Genomic DNA, 22138 nt, shown 5'->3' on the forward strand with positions numbered 1-22138 from the left:
CAGACTGTACCGCACTCAAGCCTATGTACCGTAGCACCCTATACCAAGTTACCAGTCCTTATAAGAACTTTTGTGGAACAAGCAGGTTGTGTGTTAGTGATTAGCAGACTGTACGTCAGTCCCTATACCGCTGAAGGACTGCTGCAGTATAGGTGAGCGGTCAGCAGTGGTGCACGTCAACCCTATCTATTGTGGACCGATAGCGGTCCTTACAGAACAGCAGACTGTACCGCACTCAAGCCTATGTACCGTAGCACCCTATACCAAGTTACCAGTCCTTATAAGAACTTTTGTGGAACAAGCAGGTTGTGTATTAGTGTTTAGCAGACTGTACGTCAGTCCCTATACCGCTGAAGGACTGCTGCAGTATAGGTGAGCGGTCAGCAGTGGTGCACGTCAACCCTATCTATTGTGGACCGATAGCGGTCCTTACAGAACAGCAGACTGTACCGCACTCAAGCCTATGTACCGTAGCACCCTATACCAAGTTACCAGTCCTTATAAGAACTTTTGTGGACCAAGCAGGTTGTGTATTAGTTTTTAGCAGACTGTACGTCAGTCCCTATACCGCTGAAGGACTGCTGCAGTATAGGGCAGCGGTCAGCAGTGGTGCACGTCAACCCTATCTATTGTGGACCGATAGCGGTCCTTACAGAACAGCAGACTGTACCGCACTCAAGCCTATGTACCGTAGCACCCTATACCAAGTTACCAGTCCTTATAAGAACTTTTGTGGAACAAGCAGGTTGTGTGTTAGTGATTAGCAGACTGTACGTCAGTCCCTATACCGCTGAAGGACTGCTGCAGTATAGGGCAGCGGTCAGCAGTGGTGCACGTCAACCCTATCTATTGTGGACCGATAGCGGTCCTTACAGAACAGCAGACTGTACCGCACTCAAGCCTATGTACCGTAGCACCCTATACCAAGTTACCAGTCCTTATAAGAACTTTTGTGGAACAAGTGAGTTGTGAATGTTTAGCAGACTGCAGCAGAAGGGCAGCAGTCAAGTATAATATCCTTTCTATATTTGGAAGAAAGAATATTATACATGTACAAGCCTATTACTGTACCACTGATACCAGTCCTGAAAAGAACCTTTGTGGAACTAATAATAACAGCAAGTCTTTAAAATTACCCTCACTGCCTGACAACACTGCTTCCTTCCTGTCCCTATACAAATTGGCAAAAAAAGAGAACGATTAGTGGTTACTGGAACAGCTCTTTTGTGGACCTTGATAGTAACAGCTAATGATGATGATGATGATGATGATGATGAAAGACTAATCTGGCTGTCCCTGTAGCATACACCGTCCTTTCCCTTTCTCTAAACTAACAAAAGACACTCAGGCTGCTGCAAGAATCAGCAGCACAGCAAACCTATCAACACCTAACACCTATACCAGTCCTGAAAAGAACTTTTGTGTACCAAATAGCTAGTGGTTTATCTCTCCCTACTCCACACAGGAACCTGTCCCTATCTTAACAGAAGAAAGAATGTAAAATGGCCACCGGATCGGGTGTATTTATAGGTTAGGGGGAATGTACAAGTGTCCATGTGCTGTCATGTCTCAATTGGCTGTCCTGTATCACATGATAAACGTGTCACCAAAGGTTAAAGTTCTTGTATACATTAAACACGTAAGTCCGCCGCGGCGAACGACGGAAAAAGGCGTTCGAACGTGCGGACCGCGAATGTCGGAAATTCGCCGCGAAACGACCGCCGGGCGAACCGTTCGGCCATCACTAGTGTGGAGTAGGGACAGAGAAAACGCTAGCTATTTGGTACACAAAAGTTCTTTTCAGGACTGGTATAGGTGTTAGGTCAGCAGCCTGAGTTTCTTTTGTCAGTTTAGATAAAGGGACAGAGCGCTGTATGCTGCTATTTTAGGGACAGCTCAGCCAGATTAGTCTTTCTTCATCATCATCATCATCATCATCATTAGCTGTTACTATCAGGTCCACAAAAGAGCTGTTCCAGCTAATCGTTCCAGCCTACTCTTTTTTGCCAATTTGTATAGGGACAGGCAGGAAGCAGTGTGTCAGGCAGTGAGGATAATTTTAAAGACTTGCTGTTACTATTAGTTCCACAAAGGTTCTTTTCAGGACTGGTATCAGTGGTACGGTAATAGGCTTGTACACGTATAATATTCTTTCTTCCAAATATAGAAAGAATATTATACTTGACTGCTGCCCTTCTGCTGCAGTCTGCTAATCATTCACAACTCACTTGTTCCACAAAGCTCTTTATCAGGACTGGTAACTTGGTCTGTCTAGGGTGCTACGGTACATAGGCTTGGGTGCGGTACAGTCTGCTGTTCTGTAAGGACCGCTATCGGTCCACAATAGATAGGGTTGCCGTGCACTACTGCTGACCGCTGCCCTATACTGCAGCAGTCCTTCAGCGGTATAGGGACTGACGCACAGTCTGCTAAACACTAATACACAACCTGCTTGGTCCACAAAAGTTCTTATAAGGACTGGTAACTTGGTATAGGGTGCTACGGTACATAGGCCTGAGTGCGTTACAGTCTGCTGTTCTGTAAGGACCGCTATCGGTCCACAATACATAGGGTTGACGTGCACTACTGCTGACCGCTGCCCTATACTGCAGCAGTCCTTCAGCGGTATAGGGACTGACGCACAGTCTGCTAAACACTAACACACAACCTGCTTGGTCCACAAAAGTTCTTATAAGGACTGGTAACTTGGTATAGGGTGCTACGGTACATAGGCCTGAGTGCAGTACAGTCTGCTGTTCTGTAAGGACTGCTATCGGTCCACAATACATAGGGTTGCCGTGCACTACTGCTGACCGCTGCCCTATACTGCAGCAGTCCTTCAGCGGTATAGGGACTGACGCACAGTCTGCTAAACACTAATACACAACCTGCTTGGTCCACAAAAGTTCTTATAAGGACTGGTAACTTGGTATAGGGTGCTACGGTACATAGGCCTGAGTGCAGTACAGTCTGCTGTTCTGTAAGGACCGCTATCGGTCCACAATACATAGGGTTGCCGTGCACTACTGCTGACCGCTGCCCTATACTGCAGCAGTCCTTCATTGGTATAGGGACTGACGTACAGTCTGCTAATCACTAACACACAACCTGCTTGGTCCACAAAAGTTCTTATAAGGACTGGTAACTTGGTATAGGGTGCTACGGTACATAGGCCTGAGTGCGTTACAGTCTGCTGTTCTGTAAGGACCGCTATCGGTCCACAATACATAGGGTTGCCGTGCACTACTGCTGACCGCTGCCCTATACTGCAGCAGTCCTTCATTGGTATAGGGACTGACGTACAGTCTGCTAATCACTAACACACAACCTGCTTGGTCCACAAAAGTTCTTATAAGGACTGGTAACTTGGTATAGGGTGCTACGGTACATAGGCCTGAGTGCAGTACAGTCTGCTGTTCTGTAAGGACCGCTATCGGTCCACAATACATAGGGTTGCCGTGCACTACTGCTGACCGCTGCCCTATACTGCAGCAGTCCTTCATTGGTATAGGGACTGACGTACAGTCTGCTAATCACTAACACACAACCTGCTTGGTCCACAAAAGTTCTTATAAGGACTGGTAACTTGGTATAGGGTGCTACGGTACATAGGCCTGAGTGCAGTACAGTCTGCTGTTCTGTAAGGACCGCTATCGGTCCACAATACATAGGGTTGCCGTGCACTACTGCTGACCGCTGCCCTATACTGCAGCAGTCCTTCATTGGTATAGGGACTGACGTACAGTCTGCTAATCACTAACACACAACCTGCTTGGTCCACAAAAGTTCTTATAAGGACTGGTAACTTGGTATAGGGTGCTACGGTACATAGGCCTGAGTGCAGTACAGTCTGCTGTTCTGTAAGGACCGCTATCGGTCCACAATACATAGGGTTGCCGTGCACTACTGCTGACCGCTGCCCTATACTGCAGCAGTCCTTCATTGGTATAGGGACTGACGTACAGTCTGCTAATCACTAACACACAACCTGCTTGGTCCACAAAAGTTCTTATAAGGACTGGTAACTTGGTATAGGGTGCTACGGTACATAGGCCTGAGTGCAGTACAGTCTGCTGTTCTGTAAGGACCGCTATCGGTCCACAATACATAGGGTTGCCGTGCACTACTGCTGACCGCTGCCCTATACTGCAGCAGTCCTTCATTGGTATAGGGACTGACGTACAGTCTGCTAATCACTAACACACAACCTGCTTGGTCCACAAAAGTTTTTATAAGGACTGGTAACTTGGTATAGGGTGCTACGGTACATAGGCCTGAGTGCAGTACAGTCTGCTGTTCTGTAAGGACCGCTATCGGTCCACAATACATAGGGTTGACGTGCACTACTGCTGACCGCTGCCCTATACTGCAGCAGTCCTTCATTGGTATAGGGACTGACGTACAGTCTGCTAATCACTAACACACAACCTGCTTGGTCCACAAAAGTTCTTATAAGGACTGGTAACTTGGTATAGGGTGCTACGGTACATAGGCCTGAGTGCAGTACAGTCTGCTGTTCTGTAAGGACCGCTATCGGTCCACAATACATAGGGTTGCCGTGCACTACTGCTGACCGCTGCCCTATACTGCAGCAGTCCTTCATTGGTATAGGGACTGACGTACAGTCTGCTAATCACTAACACACAACCTGCTTGGTCCACAAAAGTTTTTATAAGGACTGGTAACTTGGTATAGGGTGCTACGGTACATAGGCCTGAGTGCAGTACAGTCTGCTGTTCTGTAAGGACCGCTATCGGTCCACAATACATAGGGTTGACGTGCACTACTGCTGACCGCTGCCCTATACTGCAGCAGTCCTTCAGCGGTATAGGGACTAAGAGTTTTGTCACAGGGTGATTTAAAAAATGACAGGCAGAGGAAGAGGCAGGCCCTTCCGCAGGGGTGGTAGGGGTAGGGCAGGAGCAACAGCCTTGAGCCAAAGTGGGAAGTTGCAGAAGGTGCGTTCAATTACTTTAAAGGACGCACCAGACTTGGTTGAGTGGCTCACTCAGCCTTATTCTTCTGCACCCTCCTCATCCTCTCGATCTGCACCCTCTTCTTCACTCTCTGCTATGTGCACCCCCAAAGACACTACCACCAACAACACCACCACCACCACATACCTTCCGCTTGAGTGCAAATGGGGGCCTTCATGCTCCAGTGTTTTAATAGGGACCCCCGTATAAAAAGCATGAGGGTCAAGGACCAGTACTGGGTGGCAACGTACTTAGATCCCCGGTACAAACACAAAATGGCGGAAATGTTACCGCCGTCGCAGAGGGCTGTCAGAATGCAGCACTTCCAGGCCTTGCTTCGAGAAATGCTGCATTCTGCTTTTGCGTGCGCTGGCAGAGGAGCAATTCCCACTCCCAGAGAAGGATTTGCGGGTACCAATCCAACAGCGCCTGCAAGAAGAGGCCGGTTTGAAGATGTGTTGGTGACTTCGGATATGAGGTCATTCTTTCAGCCGACCCATCGACAGGTGTCATCCGGATCCAGCATCAGGGAACGCCTAGACCGTCAGGTGTCCGACTACATTGGGTTAACGGCCGATGTGGACGCTCTGAGGAGTGATGAACCCCTAGACTACTGGGTGGGCAGGCTTGACCTCTGGCCAGAGCTTGCCCAATTTGCAATCGAACTGTTGGCTTGCCCCTCATCCAGTGTCCTGTCCGAAAGGACGTTCAGCGCAGCAGGGGGGATTGTGACCGATAAGCGTACTCGCCTAGCTCACGACAGTGTTAACTACCTCACATTTCTAAAAATGAATGAGGCATGGATCTCGGAGGAATTCAACACATGTGATCAGTAGACCATGTATATGTCTATAAACAATTTTTGGAATCAAGCACACAGACCTTCTTAATTCATTTGGCTCACTTCCCTGACCCAAAAAAGCACACCGTACTATATGCCCCTACCCTCCTCTTTGAAGAGATTGAGCGGTGTCATATTTCTACTGGGGCTGCTTATTATGAGGGGTTCCCACCATCCCTGTGCTGTGCTGACTTCCTCCTGGGTGTTCTTATTATGAGGGGCTCCCACCATCCCTGTGCTGTGCTGACTTCCTCCTGGGGGTTCTTATTATGAGGGGCTCCCACCATCCCTGTGCTGTGCTGACTTCCTCCTGGGGGTTCTTATTATGAGGGGATCACACCATCCCTGTGCTGTGCTGACTTCCTCCTGGGGCTGCTTACGGTGCTGCTGTCAGCGCTGTATGTCACGGAGCTGCTGTCAGCGCTGTATGTCACGGAGCTGCTGTCAGCGCTGTATGTCACGGAGCTGCTGTCAGCGCTGTATGTCACGGAGCTGCTGTCAGCGCTGTATGTCACGGAGCTGCTGTCAGCGCTGTATGTCACGGAGCTGCTGTCAGCGCTGTATGTCACGGAGCTGCTGTCAGCGCTGTATGTCACGGTGCTGCTGTCAGCGCTGTATGTCACGGAGCTGCTGTCAGCGCTGTATGTCACGGAGCTGCTGTCAGTGCTGTATGTCACGGAGCTGCTGTCAGCGCTGTATGTCACGGAGCTGCTGTCAGCGCTGTATGTCACGGAGCTGCTGTCAGCGCTGTATGTCACGGTGCTGCTGTCAGCGCTGTATGTCACGGAGCTGCTGTCAGCGCTGTATGTCACGGAGCTGCTGTCAGTGCTGTATGTCACGGAGCTGCTGTCAGCGCTGTATGTCACGGAGCTGCTGTCAGCGCTGTATGTCACGGTGCTGCTGTCAGCGCTGTATGTCACGGAGCTGCTGTCAGCGCTGTATGTCACGGAGCTGCTGTCAGCGCTGTATGTCACGGAGCTGCTGTCAGCGCTGTATGTCACGGAGCTGCTGTCAGCGCTGTATGTCACGGAGCTGCTGTCAGCGCTGTATGTCACGGTGCTGATGTCAGTGCTCTGTATTACGGTGCTGCTGTCAGTGCTCTGTATCTCCTGCACCCTCTTGTTTGCCTACCCTGGTCCCTGACCTTCCCTCTCCTCCATTGCCTTCATTAGCTCCATAGTCCTGAATTGTCAGAACAATTTCCCAAATAAAAAAAAAATGCTTGTAGTTATCGATCCCAAATTCACCTCATACATGTATTATGCTATTGTCCAGGTGGTGGGACTACGTGCTACCCCCTAATAATTACCCCGTGGCCGCAAATTCGACCTAAAGGTTTGCGAAATTCGCCTCCCATTGAAGTCAATGGAGCCCGCGGCGAACGGTCGTTTTCGCGAACGTTTGTGTCCGTTCGCGTTTCGCGTTCGCGAAACGTCCCGTCGGAAGTTCGTCCATCACTACCTACCAGTGCCCATCAGTGCAGCTTACCAGTCACATCAGTGCAACCTACCAGTGTTCATCGGTGCAGTCTATCAGTGCAGCTTAAGAGTACCACCTCATCAGTGACAATCAGTGCACCCTCATCAGTTTCAAAATATCACAGCTTACCGGTGTAAATAAATTAATTATGTTTTGATTATAGCATGGCGGACATTGCAGTGCATGCATTTTCACTAAATGTGGATTGTTTAATAGGTTTGCATTAATTTCAGCATGGAGCACTTTGCATGTGCTGGAATCTATGCAAACTTATTAAACAGTACACATTCAGTGAAAGTTCATGTACTGCAAAGTTTGCAGTACATGAACTTTTGTTGACTGTGGACTGTTTCATGAAATTGTAGCATGCATGGAACACTTTATTGCAATATGCTCTGAAAATTTACATTTAATCCATATTGAGCACTTTATATGGACATGATGACTTACAAAAATAATCGTAATTTACTTACCTGCTGTCCTGGCCACCACCCCCGCAAAGTGCTGCCCTAGGCCTTGTTGGCCTAGGCCAAGATACAGCACTGCATAGTACTATGGGTATTCAATACTAGAATCAGTACTCAGTGCTAACTATGAAGGAGCTTGCCTACCACTAGGGATGAGCGGAACACCCCCCGGTTCGGTTCGCACCAGAACTTTCGAACGGACCCCACGTTCGTTACAAACGTTAGAACCCCATTGAAGTCTATGGGACTCGAACGTTCGAAATGGAAAGTGCTAATTTTAACGGCTAATATGCAAGATACTGTCCTAAAAAGGGTTTGGAGACCTGGCTCCTGCCCCAGGGGACATGGGTCAATGCAAAAAAAAGTTTTAAAAACGGCCGTTTTGGCGGGAGCACTGATTTTAATGACGATTAAAGTGAAAAAAAAAAAGTGAAATATTCCTTTAAATATGGTGCCTGTGGGGTGTCTGTAGTATGCCTGTGAAGTGCCACGTGTTTCCCGTGTTTAGAACAGTCCCTGCACAAAATGACATTTAACGGAAATAACACCATTTAAAACTGCTTGCGGTTTTAATGTTATATCTGGTTCCTGCAATATGGTTGAAAATCATTCAGAAAAATGGCATGGGTAGCCCTCCCTGCCCATTACCAGCCTATTTGGGTCTTGTACGCATATTAAGGGGAACCCTGTACCCATATTAAAAAAAGGAAATGCGTGTGGCCCCCAGGCCCTATATACTCAGAACAGCAGTATACAGGCGGTGCAAACAAGACAGGGACTGTGTAGGTTTGTTGTGTTAAGTTGAATCTGTTTGTAATTTTCAACTGGTACATTTTTAAAGTGTAGCAAGTGTTCCAAGCTTTTTGGAAAACATAGGGAAGGGTTATCACCCCTGTATAATTTGTTTTGTCGTCCATCTTTTTTCATCTCACTTGCTGCTGTCTCCTTGCGTTTGCAAGTAGGAGATGTTTGTAAGTTGGATGTTTGAAAGTAGGGGCCTGCCCTATATGCTCTGCAGAAATGGCGGAACAAGGTGTTGGTTTTGCCACAACATTGTAAGCCCTCAAAGTGACTCTTGGTGGGCGCTGGAGCGCCCTGCTGTGAACGATTATATCAAGAATTGTAATTACATGCCATTGTTGAACAGTGGTAGAAAAATTGACCTTTGGTGGTTGTGGTGCTGGTGCCACAACACTATAAGTCCTCACCGTTACTCTGGGTGGGCACAGGAAGGGGCCCTCCTGTGAAATATTATATCAAGAATTGTAATTACATGTCCCTGTTAAACAGGGGCAGAAAAATTGGGCCTTAGGCACTGGTGCTGGTGCCACCACACTGCAACCTCTGCCATATACTCTAGTTTTATTGCAGGAATTAGCCCTGCTGCAAAGCATTGCATCAGAAATTGTACTTAAACGCCCCTGTTAAACAGGGGCATAAAAATTGGGCCTTAGGCACTGGTGCTGGTGCCACCACACTGCAACCTCTGCCATATACTCTAGTTTTATTGCAGGAATTAGCCCTGCTGCAAAGCATTGCATCAAAAATTGTACTTAAACGCCACTGTTAAACAGGGGCAGAAAAATTGGGCCTTAGGCACTGGTGCTGGTGCCACCACACTGCAACCTCTGCCATATACTCTAGTTTTATTGCAGGAATTAGCCCTGCTGCAAAGCATTGCATCAAAAATTGTAATTAAACGCCCCTGTTAAACAGGGGCAGAAAAATTGGGCCTTAGGCACTGGTGCTGGTGCCACCAAACTGCAACCTCTGCCATATACTCTAGTTTTATTGCAGGAATTAGCCCTGCTGCAAAGCATTGCATCAAAAATTGTAATTAAACGCCCCTGTTAAACAGGGGCAGAAAAATTGGGCTGCTGGCATCACCCAGAACCAAAAATGTTCTTCCAACATATCAGCGGAGGAGGAAGAGGATAGACAATCAACATAACAGGACAGTCACTCAGCATCAGCATAGGCAGTCTTGAAGGGATGTGGTATTTCAAAAAAATTATTCGGTTACATCAGCTTCAGGTGCTTGGTAGCTGTGGGTGATCCAAGACTGATTCATCTTGATGAAGGTCAGTCGATCAACTGATTCGGTGGACAGGTGCACCCTGTGATCGGTAACAAAGTCACCAGCAGCACTGAAGGTGCGTTCCGAAAGAACGCTGGATGCAGGACAGGCCAGTAGCTCAATTGCATACTGTGCAAGCTCTGGCCAGTGATCCATCCTCAAGACCCAGTAAGCCAGAGGATTTTCGGTGGGAAAGGTGTCCAAGTCTGACCTTGCCCCTAGGTATTCCTGCACCATGTAAATCAGACGCTGGCGATGGGTGCTGGAACCAATCATACCTTGGGGCTGCGGACTAAAAAATTGTCTGAAAGCATCAGTCAGACGGCCACCTTCTCCACCGCTCCTTCTGACCAATGCCTCAGCAACACGTTGTCCAGGACCAGGAGTTTGTAACCTCCCAGTCTCTGGGAACGCGTTGCACAGACCTTTCTGCAAGGCCTCCCGGAGATGTCTCATCCTCTGCTCCCTCTGCGATGGCAAGATAAGGTCGGCAACCTTACCCTTGTACCGTGGATCAAGGAGAGTGGCCAGCCAGTAATGGTCCCTCTCCTTGATCCGAAGAATACGAGGATCCTTCCGCAGGCTTTGCAGGATCAGGGAGGCCATGCAGCGTAGGTTAGCTGAGGCATTCGGTCCGGAGTCCTCTGGGTCACTAAGGACAACATGATCCGCAGCTACCTCCTCCCAGCCACGTACAAGTCCATGTGTTTCTTGGGACTGTAAATCATCCCTATAAGACTGCTGCTGCTGATGCTGATGCTGAGTGCCAGCCTCCACCTCCATGCTGACACAATCATCCTCCTCCTCCTCTTCCTCCTCCTCATCCTCTTCCTGTGTGATGGGTGGCACAGCAGGAACACTGTCTGGATAAAGGGGGCCTTGAGAGGCAAGGAAGTCCTCCTCTTCCTGCCTCTGTTCTGCCTCAAGTGCCCTGTCCATTATTCCACGCAGCGTATGCTCCAAGAGGTGGACAAGAGGTACAGTGTCACTGATGCATGCACTGTCACTGCTCACCATCCTTGTGGCCTCCTCAAACGGTGACAGGACAGTGCATGCATCCCTGATCATGCCCCACTGGCGTGGTGAGAAAAAACCAAGCTCCCCTGACCCTGTCCTGGTGCCGTAGTCGCACAGGTACTCATTGATGGCCCTCTGCTGCGTGTGCAGCCGCTGCAGCATGGCCAATGTTGAGTTCCATCTGGTGGGCATGTCACATATAAGGCGGTTCTTGGGCAGGTTCAACTCCTTTTGGAGCTCAGCCAGCCGAGCACAGGCATTAAATGATCGGCGGAAATGCACACAGACTTTCCTGGCCTGCTTCAGGACATCCTGTAAGCCGGGGTACCTGCCCAAGAACCGCTGCACCACCAGGTTAAGGACGTGAGCTACACAGGGCACATGGGTCAGTTGTCCCTGTCGGAGGGCGGAGAGGAGGTTGGTGCCATTGCCGCAAACCACCATTCCTGGCTTAAGCTGGCGTGGCGTCAACCACCTCTCGGCCTGCCCCTGCAGAGCTGACAAAACATCCGCCCCAGTGTGGCTCCTGTCTCCCAAACAAACCAGCGCAAGCACGGCATGGCATCGTTTTGCCTGCGTACTTGTGTAGCCCCTGGAACGCCTACGGAGCACCGCTGGTTCTGAGGACAGAGCACTGGAAGAGGCCATGGAGGAAGAAGAAGAGGAGGGGGTGGAGGAGAGAGGTGTGTCACAACCAATAGTAGCATTTTGGAGGCGTGGTGGCGGAACAACCTCCAACACTACTGCACCTTGTCCTGCATCCTTCCCAGCAGCCAGAAGAGTGACCCAATGGGCCGTGAAAGACAGGTAACGTCCCTGTCCATGCCTGCTGGACCATGAGTCAGCGGTAATATGCACCTTACCGCTGACCGCCCTGTCCAGCGAGGCAAGGACATTGCCTTCCACATGCCGGTAGAGAGCCGGAATCGCCTTCCGTGAGAAAAAGTGGCGTTTGGGGACCTGCCACTGAGGAACCGCACATTGTACAAACTCACGGAAGAAGGGCGAGTCTACCAACTGAAAAGGCAGCAGTTGAAGTGCTAGCAATTTAGCCAAGCTAGCATTCAACCGCTGGGCATGTGGATGGCTGGGAGTAAACTTCTTCCGCCGGTCCAGCAGCTGGAGCAGGGACATTTGCCTGCTATAATCGGACGTGGGTGTACCACTAGCAGAGTTCCCGGAAGCACTTGGCTGTGACACACCTAATTCTACACCTTCATTCCTCTCAGAGCAGGTTTCAGAGAGGACTGAAGGTCTAGTGGGGTTGGAGATGCCATGCCGCTTTGTTCTTTGGTGTGGGTCTTTGAGGTACGCTTGCCAACGAGCTGCATGGCAGGTCAACATATGTCTGGTCAAGCATGTGGTGCCCAAGCGGCTGATGTTTTGGCCACGTGAGATACGCTTGAGACATATGTTGCAAATAGCAGCGGTGCGATCTGATGCACTTGTCTCAAAAAAGGCCCACACCAAAGAACTTTTAGAATAACGCGCAGAGGCAGCGCCCTGCACAGGCGGAGCTCTGCGGTGTGATTCAGTCGGTGTGCTGCCCCTAAGCTGGCCCCCGGAGGGCATCCTGCCTCGTTGGACATGTTCCTCCTCCTCCCTCCTTCCAGGCACCCACGTGGAGTCAGTGCCCTCATCATCCCCTCCCTCTTCATCGCTGTAGCAAACCTGGCAGTATGCTGCAGCTTGTGGAACATGACTGCCAGATTGCTGTCCTTCTTGAGCATCCCCTCTCTCTGCGCTCACGCTACTGCCTTCCTCTAGCTGAGTGTCATCATCAGAGCCCACCAAACACTGGGCATCCTCCTGGAGCATGTACCCAACACTGTGCTCAAAGAGTTCAGGAGACTCGTCAGGAGGACGTGGTGGGTCTAGGGAAGGAGTCACTGATGATGACATTGAGAGGAGGGAAGACGATGCGTTGGCAGCTGCTTTGCTACTACCCTGAGACTGGGTGAGAGAGGATGAGGAGGATGAAGAGGGCTTGGTCATCCACTCTACCAAGTCAGAGAAAAATGGAAAAAAATAGGAATTTTTTCCAGGAAAGGGTTAGGGACTTTTAGGAAGCCAATGCCGGGTAAGGTCATGTATTTCCATCCCTGGGGACTTACAATGATATCATGATTTGGTAAAGTCATGAATATCCATCCCATATACATTTGGACAAAAGGGCGTATCTAAAAAAAGATAAGGAAGGTGGGACTTTGTATGAAGCACCGGACAGCAAAAGGGTACTAGGATGAATATACGGAATTTTATTGGAAAGCTCAGTTGAAATTTTAAACATACATAATATCAATAAACAGTTACATGCATAATAATTGGGTCATTTAGGTACAATCCATACAAATTGATGGTGATAACAATAATGAGCAATAAAAATAATAGCAATACAGTTAATAGTAGTAATACATTAATATAGATACATAAAATTCCACAATTCATCTCCAGGGAAATAGATAAAAATGGTATTCAAATGGTATTGCCTGCAGGACCTATGGCCTCACTGAACCTGAGAGGATAAATTAATAATCATTTGAAAAATCTTGGTAGGTGAATAAGTACACGGCAACCGGTAGCTCTACGCATTTCGTGGCTTTCACGCCACTCGTCAGGAGCAAGCGCGTGTAAAGTCTGCAAAACATTACTAATGTAAAATGAGAAAAAAATTAACACAGGTGCGGAAGACAAGGTTGGGGGTAGAATGTAAAACCCCAATAACCAAGGCATACCTGCTGAGGTTGAATGAGTTGCTGATATGGTGGCAGGGCCCCATAGATAGTCCGATAGTAACTCCCACCGGGAGCTGTGGTGGAACCCGACAGACTGGAAAGGGGGCAACACCCAGGGCAGGCGCGGCAAGCGAGGATGCTCTATAAGGGGAGAACACGGTGTGATCAAAACCATAGGGGAAGGGGGTAAATAGAAAGGGGAGGGAAGGGGAGGAAGGGAAGAGAAAAAGAGGAGGAGGAAGAAAAGAGAAGAAAGAAGAAGGGAAGAAGGGAGGGGGAGGAATAGTGAGGGTATGGGGAGAGATGAGAGGGAATAAAGTGTGTGCACATGGTAGGGTGTGATGGGGGTGATGGAAGATGGACAAGGATAAGTGGTGGAAGAATGGGGGCCAAAAATAATAATAATATGAAGTGCAGGGGGACAAATTTACCTAGTGGGGATGAGAAACCCCATATGGGGGAGCCAAGGGGATCAGGAGTAGTCAAATTAAACTGGTATGTGTAGAGAGGGCCACGCATGCCGGGACCGCTCGGGGATCGCCCCTAAATAGACCAGGTGAGGAAGGTCCACCAATGGCACGCCGTGCACTGGAGGGCGGAGCCCCATGCGGCGTATTGCCGGAACTCCAGCATCGGCGCACAGTCACCTCCTCCATTGTACACGTGCATAGTAAACACATCCTGCACGTAGCGGCGTCACAGAGACGCCGCGCGTACAGCGTGAGGTGCGTGACATCGACGTGCAGTAACGGTGCGTCCGTCCTCCCCGGTCATAGAAGACGCAAAGGGGAGGAGAGGAAGCCCGGAAGGCACGTCGCAGCTCCCGGAACAGGAGAAAAACCAGACCACAGTGGCGCCCAAAATATATCCACCAACAGCAAACACAATGTCTACTATTAGACCTGTTTAGAATGTAACATTAACATAATTGGGAAAATAACAAGTTAATATGGTACAAAATTAATAAGGTAAGGTAGGGGACAAAACATAGGTCAGAAAGGGCAGGGAAGATAATGCAACTCGACTGGTAAAGCTAATCCGTGTGCTTCCATCCCTAATTATATTCAGAGAAAAATGGAAAAAAATAGGAATTTTTTCCAGGAAAGGGTTAGGGACTTTTAGGAAGCCAATGCCGGGTAAGGTCATGTATTTCCATCCCTGGGGACTTACAATGATATCATGATTTGGTAAAGTCATGAATATCCATCCCATATACATTTGGACAAAAGGGCGTATCTAAAAAAAGATAAGGAAGGTGGGACTTTGTATAAAGCACCGGACAAAGTCCCACCTTCCTTATCTTTTTTTAGATACGCCCTTTTGTCCACTCTACCAAGTCGTTGGCATGTTGCGGTTCAACATGTCCAGCTGCCGAAAAGAAGGACAAGCATGTCCCATGGCCACGTGTTGATGACAATGCACCGCGTCCACGACCAGCACTGTTGTCTCTAGACACAGAGCCTGCTTGCCCTCTTTTATCGGCTCACGCCTGTCTGCCTCTCCTTGCTGGCCTTCCAGACATGGTAATGGCCTGAAGGGAGTTGGGTAAAACAGCAGTTGGGTAGTTTATATTGTGCTGGAGGCACACAACACCCACTAACTCCTGCAGATGCCTTTTTTATAGAACACCAGAGATAAAGGGGTATATACAGATGTATACTGTGCTGTGCTGGAGGCACACACAACTTCCAATAACTCCTGCAGATGGCAATTGGGCTCAAATAGAGAAGAGCTATGTAGGTGGATTATAGCGGTATGTACTGGGTACAGAGCACGCAGACAGCACGCACTATCTCCTAACACTACTGACTGCAAGCTCTATTCTTAAAGATAGATCACTAGCTATATAGGTGAGGTGAATATAGTGGTGTATACTGCGGTCAGGGCACAGACAATAACCACTACACAACAGCAAGATAGGAAATCAGCCAAAAACGATCGGTGTGTACTGTGTTGAAGGTACACAGAACACCCACTGCTTCAGATGCCAACATACTACACGAGGCCGCCTCAATGGCGGCCTTATATAGTGTGGGGCGTGCACTACACAGCCTGAGCTATGATTGGCCACAGGCATCCTGCCTGTGGCCAATCATGGCTCTCCTCGCTGCTGGCGCTGCGATTGGCCAAGCATGCAGGGTCACAGTGCATGCTTGGCCAATCATGAGCCAGCAATGCACTGCGCCATTGCAGTGCATTGTGGGCCGTAAGCACCACGCGAATTTTGACGCGAACGGACCAAGTGTTCGGATTTCGCCGAACGGACGAACAGCCAATGTCGAGTCGAACGTACGTTCGACTCGAATACGAAGCTCATCCCTACCTACCACTAACCAGGGGGCATTTCTGGAAATGCTAAACTCCATCATTTCCACTTTGGGGGTTATTTACTGAAACTGGAAAGTGCAAAATGTGGTGTAGCTCTGAATAAAAACCAATCGGCTTCCAGGTTTTATTGCTAAAGCTTAATTGAACAAGCTAAAGTTAGAAGCTGAGTGCTCTAGCTTTAGTAAATCCCCCCTTTGTCTGGAAGCTAGCACAGGTTTGGGAGGTATATGCAAAGAACCTTTCATATTAAGGCTCCTTTCACATGGCCGATCTGTTCGGGTCCATCTGCCAGTTTTTCAGGTGGACCTGAATGGATGCTCCATAGAGGTCGATGGAACGTCGGATGTCAGCGGTGACAAGTCCGCTGAAATCCGACATGCTCCAATCCGAAAAAGTGTAACAGAGAAAAAAGCTATTTTTCCATCCGTCATCGGATCGGGTGACGACGGATACTGCAATCTGTCGTCACCAGATCTCCCATAGGAGCGCAGTGTGCAGAGACGGACCTGTCCTCTGCCTGCTCAGCGGAGATCGCTCCAACGATCCCCGCTGTGCAAGTGGATATCTACAGGGCGGATCATCACTGATCCGCCCCGTGTGAAAGGACCCTTACATTGTGTGCATACTTTAAGGATGCCATGTCAGGATGAAAGGTTTGGGGCTGTAGCTTTTTTCCAATTAAAAGTAATGGTAAGACGGGCAGCAATCAATACATGTTAAAAAAAAAGGGAAATTCAGAGAAGGGAGGATTATTGTGGTGCCAGAACAACTCAGTCAAGAAGTTGTTAAAAAGGTAAATTTTATTACAAAATATAAAGTAAAGGTAATATAAACACATGAATTGCTAAACAAAGCTACACATTAAAAGGGGAGCACATAAAAATGTACTAATGACCAAGATAGTATAGGCCTATATATAAGTGCAGGTCAGGTCTTCCCTACATGTTTCGCCAAGACATTGGCTTCCTCAGGGGGTAAGAGGCAACCAATAAAAACACAATTAAGTCTGGAAAGAATTTGAAACAGGGGCGCTGAGAAGGCCAGTGATGGTACAATTAAACAAGGCCAAACTGGAATTAGATGGTATGACTGAGGTAGAGTGACTATCAAAAATAATAAACTTATCTAGGCTATCAGAAAGTAGCTCAAATGGACGGTAGGCGATATGCAAGGTGGAGTACCTGGGCAGAAAGTCAAAACACTCCAAGGATATCCAACCAAAAAATCCTTGTATAAAAGGAACGAAAGAAACAGCGCCCCTAGGAACCAGCAATCAATATATGGGTAATTATGGTTCACGTTTGCACTGGGAATTTATTGATTGTAAGGTTAAGGATAGCTAACCCTGGGAAGGGGCAATTATATTTCCTGTAATTGAGGACATAAAGGCAAATATGGAGTTCCAGAAACTATGGAGACTTTTGCATTCCCATAGTATATGTAGCAGATGGCCCTTTTTGGCACATCCTCTCCAAGGAAGCTCCTTTCAACGGTTCTGAATCTCTTCTTGTGCCAAAAAACAACATTTCAATATCCTCATTATTTTATTTATTATTATTATTTTAATACATCTGCTTTTTATCCCATACACTATAATATTTACACAGCTGAAGGTTTCCCATAGTATAAAGCAGGGGTGTCCAAACTTTTTTCAAAGAGGGCCAGATTTGATGAAGTGAACATGCTCGAGGGCCGACCATTTTGTCTGACATTCTTTAAACCATTAAAATTCGATCTAAGTGTGTTCATCCGAGCACTAATACACGGCCCAACAAGAATTATCTTGCCTTTGTGCTGTGTGTGGTGAACAGATGAGCTCGGGTGTGTTATTTGGATATACTGTATTTAATCGGCTTATACCACGCACCTTAACTTTAAAAAGGAAGTCTCAGGAAAAAAATAAAAATAAAAAAATCTTACATTTTAAATAAAGACATGTGAAGCAAAATAAGGGTCAGTGCCCATCTGCAGCCCCCAGCGTATTGCCATGAATGCAGCCCCCAGCGTATTGCCATGAATGCAGCCCCCAGCGTATTGCCATGAATGCAGCCCCCAGCGTATTGCCATGAATGCAGCCCCCAGCGTATTGCCATGAATGCAGCCCCCACCGTATTGCCATGAATGCAGCCTCCACCGTATTGCCATGAATGCAGCCCCCAGCGTATTGCCATGAATGCAGCCCCCAGCGTATTGCCATGAATGCAGCCTCCACCGTATTGCCATGAATGCAGCCCCCAGCGTATTGCCATGAATGCAGCCCCCAGCGTATTGCCATGAATGCAGCCCCCAGCGTATTGCCATGAATGCAGCCCCCAGCGTATTGCCATGAATGCAGCCTCCACCGTATTGCCATGAATGCAGCCTCCACCGTATTGCCATGAATGCAGCCCCCAGCGTATTGCCATGAATGCAGCCCCCAGCGTATTGCCATGAATGCAGCCCCCACAGTATTGCCATGAATGCAGCCCCCACAGTATTGCCATAAATGCAGCCCCCAGCGTATTGCCATAAATGCAGCCCCCAGCGTATTGCCAGGAATGCAGCCCCCACATTGCCAGGAATGCAGCCCCCACATTGCCAGGAATGCAGCCCCCACATTGCCAGGAATGCAGCCCCCACATTGCCAGGAATGCAGCCCCCACATTGCCAGGAATGCAGCCCCCACATTGCCAGGAATGCAGCCCCCACATTGCCAGGAATGCAGCCCCCACATTGCCAGGAATGCAGCCCCCACATTGCCAGGAATGCAGCCCCCACATTGCAAGGAATGCAGCCCCCACATTGCCAGGAATGCAGCCCCCACATTGCCAGGAATGCAGCCCCCACATTGCCAGGAATGCAGCCCCCATATTGCCATGAATGCAGTCCCCACATTGCCATGAATGCAGTCCCCACATTGCCATGAATGCAGTCCCCACATTGCCATGAATGCAGTCCCCACATTGCCATGAATGCAGCCCCCATATTTCCATGAATGCAGTCCCCACATTGCCATGAATGCAGCCCCCATATTGCCATGAATGCAGCCCCCACATTGCCAGGAATGCAGCCCCCATATTGCCATGAATGCAGCCCCCACATTGCCATGAATGCAGTCCCCACATTGCCATAAATGCAGACCCCATATTGCCACACATTGCCATGAATGCAGCCCCCATATTGCCATGAATGCAGCCCCCATATTGCCATGAATGCAGACCCCATATTGCCACACATTGCCATGAATGCAGCCCCCATATTGCCATGAATGCAGCCCCCATATTGCCATGAATGCAGCCCCCATATTGCCATGAATGCAGCCCACACATTTTCATGAATGCAGACTCACCATTACCATCAGTGCAGCCTGATTCATGTCCTCTGCAGCCTTGGAGGAGACAGGGAGGGGGGCGGGATGAGCGCCGACAGACATACAGGAGAAACTCCTGTTTCTATCGACGGCCTCTTTAATTGAAAGTCCCGCCTCCTGTGATGGACAAAACGGTTGTCCAATGGCAGCGCAGGACGGGACTTCCTTTTAAAGTATCCAAGGCACTCGTTCCGCCCCCTCCATGGCAGCCAGCACATCTATCTTTTGTGGCCCCCGGCGATCGGGGATTCGTTGGGGGCCACAAAAGATATATATGGGAACATGACCAGACGGGCCGTCCGAAACCGGAATGCGGGCCGCGATTGGCCCGCGGGCCGGACTTTGGACATGCCTGCTTTAAACCATTAAAATTCGATCTAAGTGTGTTCATCCGAGCACTAATACACGGCCCAACAAGAATTATCTTGCCTTTGTGCTGTGTGTGGTGAACAGATGAGCTCGGGTGTGTTATTTGGATATACTGTATTTAATCGGCTTATACCACGCACCTTAACTTTAAAAAGGAAGTCTCAGGAAAAAAATAAAAATAAAAAAATCTTACATTTTAAATAAAGACATGTGAAGCAAAATAAGGGTCAGTGCCCATCTGCAGCCCCCAGCGTATTGCCATGAATGCAGCCCCCAGCGTATTGCCATGAATGCAGCCCCCAGCGTATTGCCATGAATGCAGCCCCCAGCGTATTGCCATGAATGCAGCCCCCACCGTATTGCCATGAATGCAGCCCCCACCGTATTGCCATGAATGCAGCCTCCACCGTATTGCCATGAATGCAGCCCCCAGCGTATTGCCATGAATGCAGCCCCCAGCGTATTGCCATGAATGCAGCCTCCACCGTATTGCCATGAATGCAGCCTCCACCGTATTGCCATGAATGCAGCCCCCAGCGTATTGCCATGAATGCAGCCCCCAGCGTATTGCCATGAATGCAGCCCCCACAGTATTGCCATGAATGCAGCCCCCACAGTATTGCCATAAATGCAGCCCCCAGCGTATTGCCATAAATGCAGCCCCCAGCGTATTGCCATAAATGCAGCCCCCAGCGTATTGCCATGAATGCAGCCCCCAGCGTATTGCCATGAATGCAGCCCCCACATTGCCAGGAATGCAGCCCCCACATTGCCAGGAATGCAGCCCCCACATTGCCAGGAATGCAGCCCCCACATTGCAAGGAATGCAGCCCCCACATTGCCAGGAATGCAGCCCCCACATTGCCAGGAATGCAGCCCCCACATTGCCATGAATGCAGCCCCCATATTGCCATGAATGCAGCCCCCACATTGCCATGAATGCAGTCCCCACATTGCCATGAATGCAGTCCCCACATTGCCATGAATGCAGCCCCCATATTTCCATGAATGCAGTCCCCACATTGCCATGAATGCAGCCCCCATATTGCCATGAATGCAGCCCCCACATTGCCAGGAATGCAGCCCCCATATTGCCATGAATGCAGCCCCCACATTGCCATGAATGCAGTCCCCACATTGCCATAAATGCAGACCCCATATTGCCACACATTGCCATGAATGCAGCCCCCATATTGCCATGAATGCAGCCCCCATATTGCCATGAATGCAGACCCCATATTGCCACACATTGCCATGAATGCAGACCCCATATTGCCATGAATGCAGCCCCCATATTGCCATGAATGCAGCCCCCATATTGCCATGAATGCAGCCCACACATTTTCATGAATGCAGACTCACCATTACCATCAGTGCAGCCTGATTCATGTCCTCTGCAGCCTTGGAGGAGACAGGGAGGGGGGCGGGATGAGCGCCGACAGACATACAGGAGAAACTTGTGTTTCTATCGACGGCCTCTTTAATTGAAAGTCCCGCCTCCTGTGATGGACAAAACGGTTGTCCAATGGCAGCGCAGGACGGGACTTCCTTTTAAAGTATCCAAGGCACTCGTTCCGCCCCCTCCATGGCAGCCAGCACATCTATCTTTTGTGGCCCCCGGCGATCGGGGATTCGTTGGGGGCCACAAAAGATATATATGGGAACATGACCAGACGGGCCGTCCGAAACCGGAATGCGGGCCGCGATTGGCCCGCGGGCCGGACTTTGGACATGCCTGCTTTAAACCATTAAAATTCGATCTAAGTGTGTTCATCCGAGCACTAATACACGGCCCAACAAGAATTATCTTGCCTTTGTGCTGTGTGTGGTGAACAGATGAGCTCGGGTGTGTTATTTGGATATACTGTATTTAATCGGCTTATACCACGCACCTTAACTTTAAAAAGGAAGTCTCAGGAAAAAAATAAAAATAAAAAAATCTTACATTTTAAATAAAGACATGTGAAGCAAAATAAGGGTCAGTGCCCATCTGCAGCCCCCAGCGTATTGCCATGAATGCAGCCCCCAGCGTATTGCCATGAATGCAGCCCCCAGCGTATTGCCATGAATGCAGCCCCCAGCGTATTGCCATGAATGCAGCCCCCAGCGTATTGCCATGAATGCAGCCCCCACCGTATTGCCATGAATGCAGCCTCCACCGTATTGCCATGAATGCAGCCCCCAGCGTATTGCCATGAATGCAGCCCCCAGCGTATTGCCATGAATGCAGCCCCCAGCGTATTGCCATGAATGCAGCCCCCACAGTATTGCCATGAATGCAGCCCCCAGCGTATTGCCATGAATGCAGCCCCCAGCGTATTGCCATGAATGCAGCCCCCAGCGTATTGCCATGAATGCAGCCCCCAGCGTATTGCCATAAATGCAGCCCCCAGCGTATTGCCATGAATGCAGCCCCCAATGAATGCAGCCCCCACATTGCCAGGAATGCAGCCCCCACATTGCCAGGAATGCAGCCCCCACATTGCCAGGAATGCAGCCC

General features: G+C 49.2%; 1 long non-coding RNA gene across 1 annotated transcript in view; it reads right to left on the reverse strand.

The window, feature by feature from the left end:
* LOC143987265 (uncharacterized) overlaps positions 1-19942 on the reverse strand; it is a 45930-nt gene extending 25988 nt beyond the window's left edge. The window contains exon 1 of the long non-coding RNA XR_013276621.1: positions 19249-19942. This is a non-coding gene — a long non-coding RNA (uncharacterized LOC143987265). The remainder of the gene's footprint in view (positions 1-19248) is intronic.
* Positions 19943-22138: the final 2196 nt, after the last annotated feature.

Source organism: Lithobates pipiens, unplaced genomic scaffold (genome assembly GCF_037356315.1).
Source record: "Lithobates pipiens isolate NorthernLeopardFrog02 unplaced genomic scaffold, aLitPip1_a1.2 Scaffold_18, whole genome shotgun sequence".
NCBI lineage: Eukaryota > Metazoa > Chordata > Amphibia > Anura > Ranidae > Lithobates > Lithobates pipiens.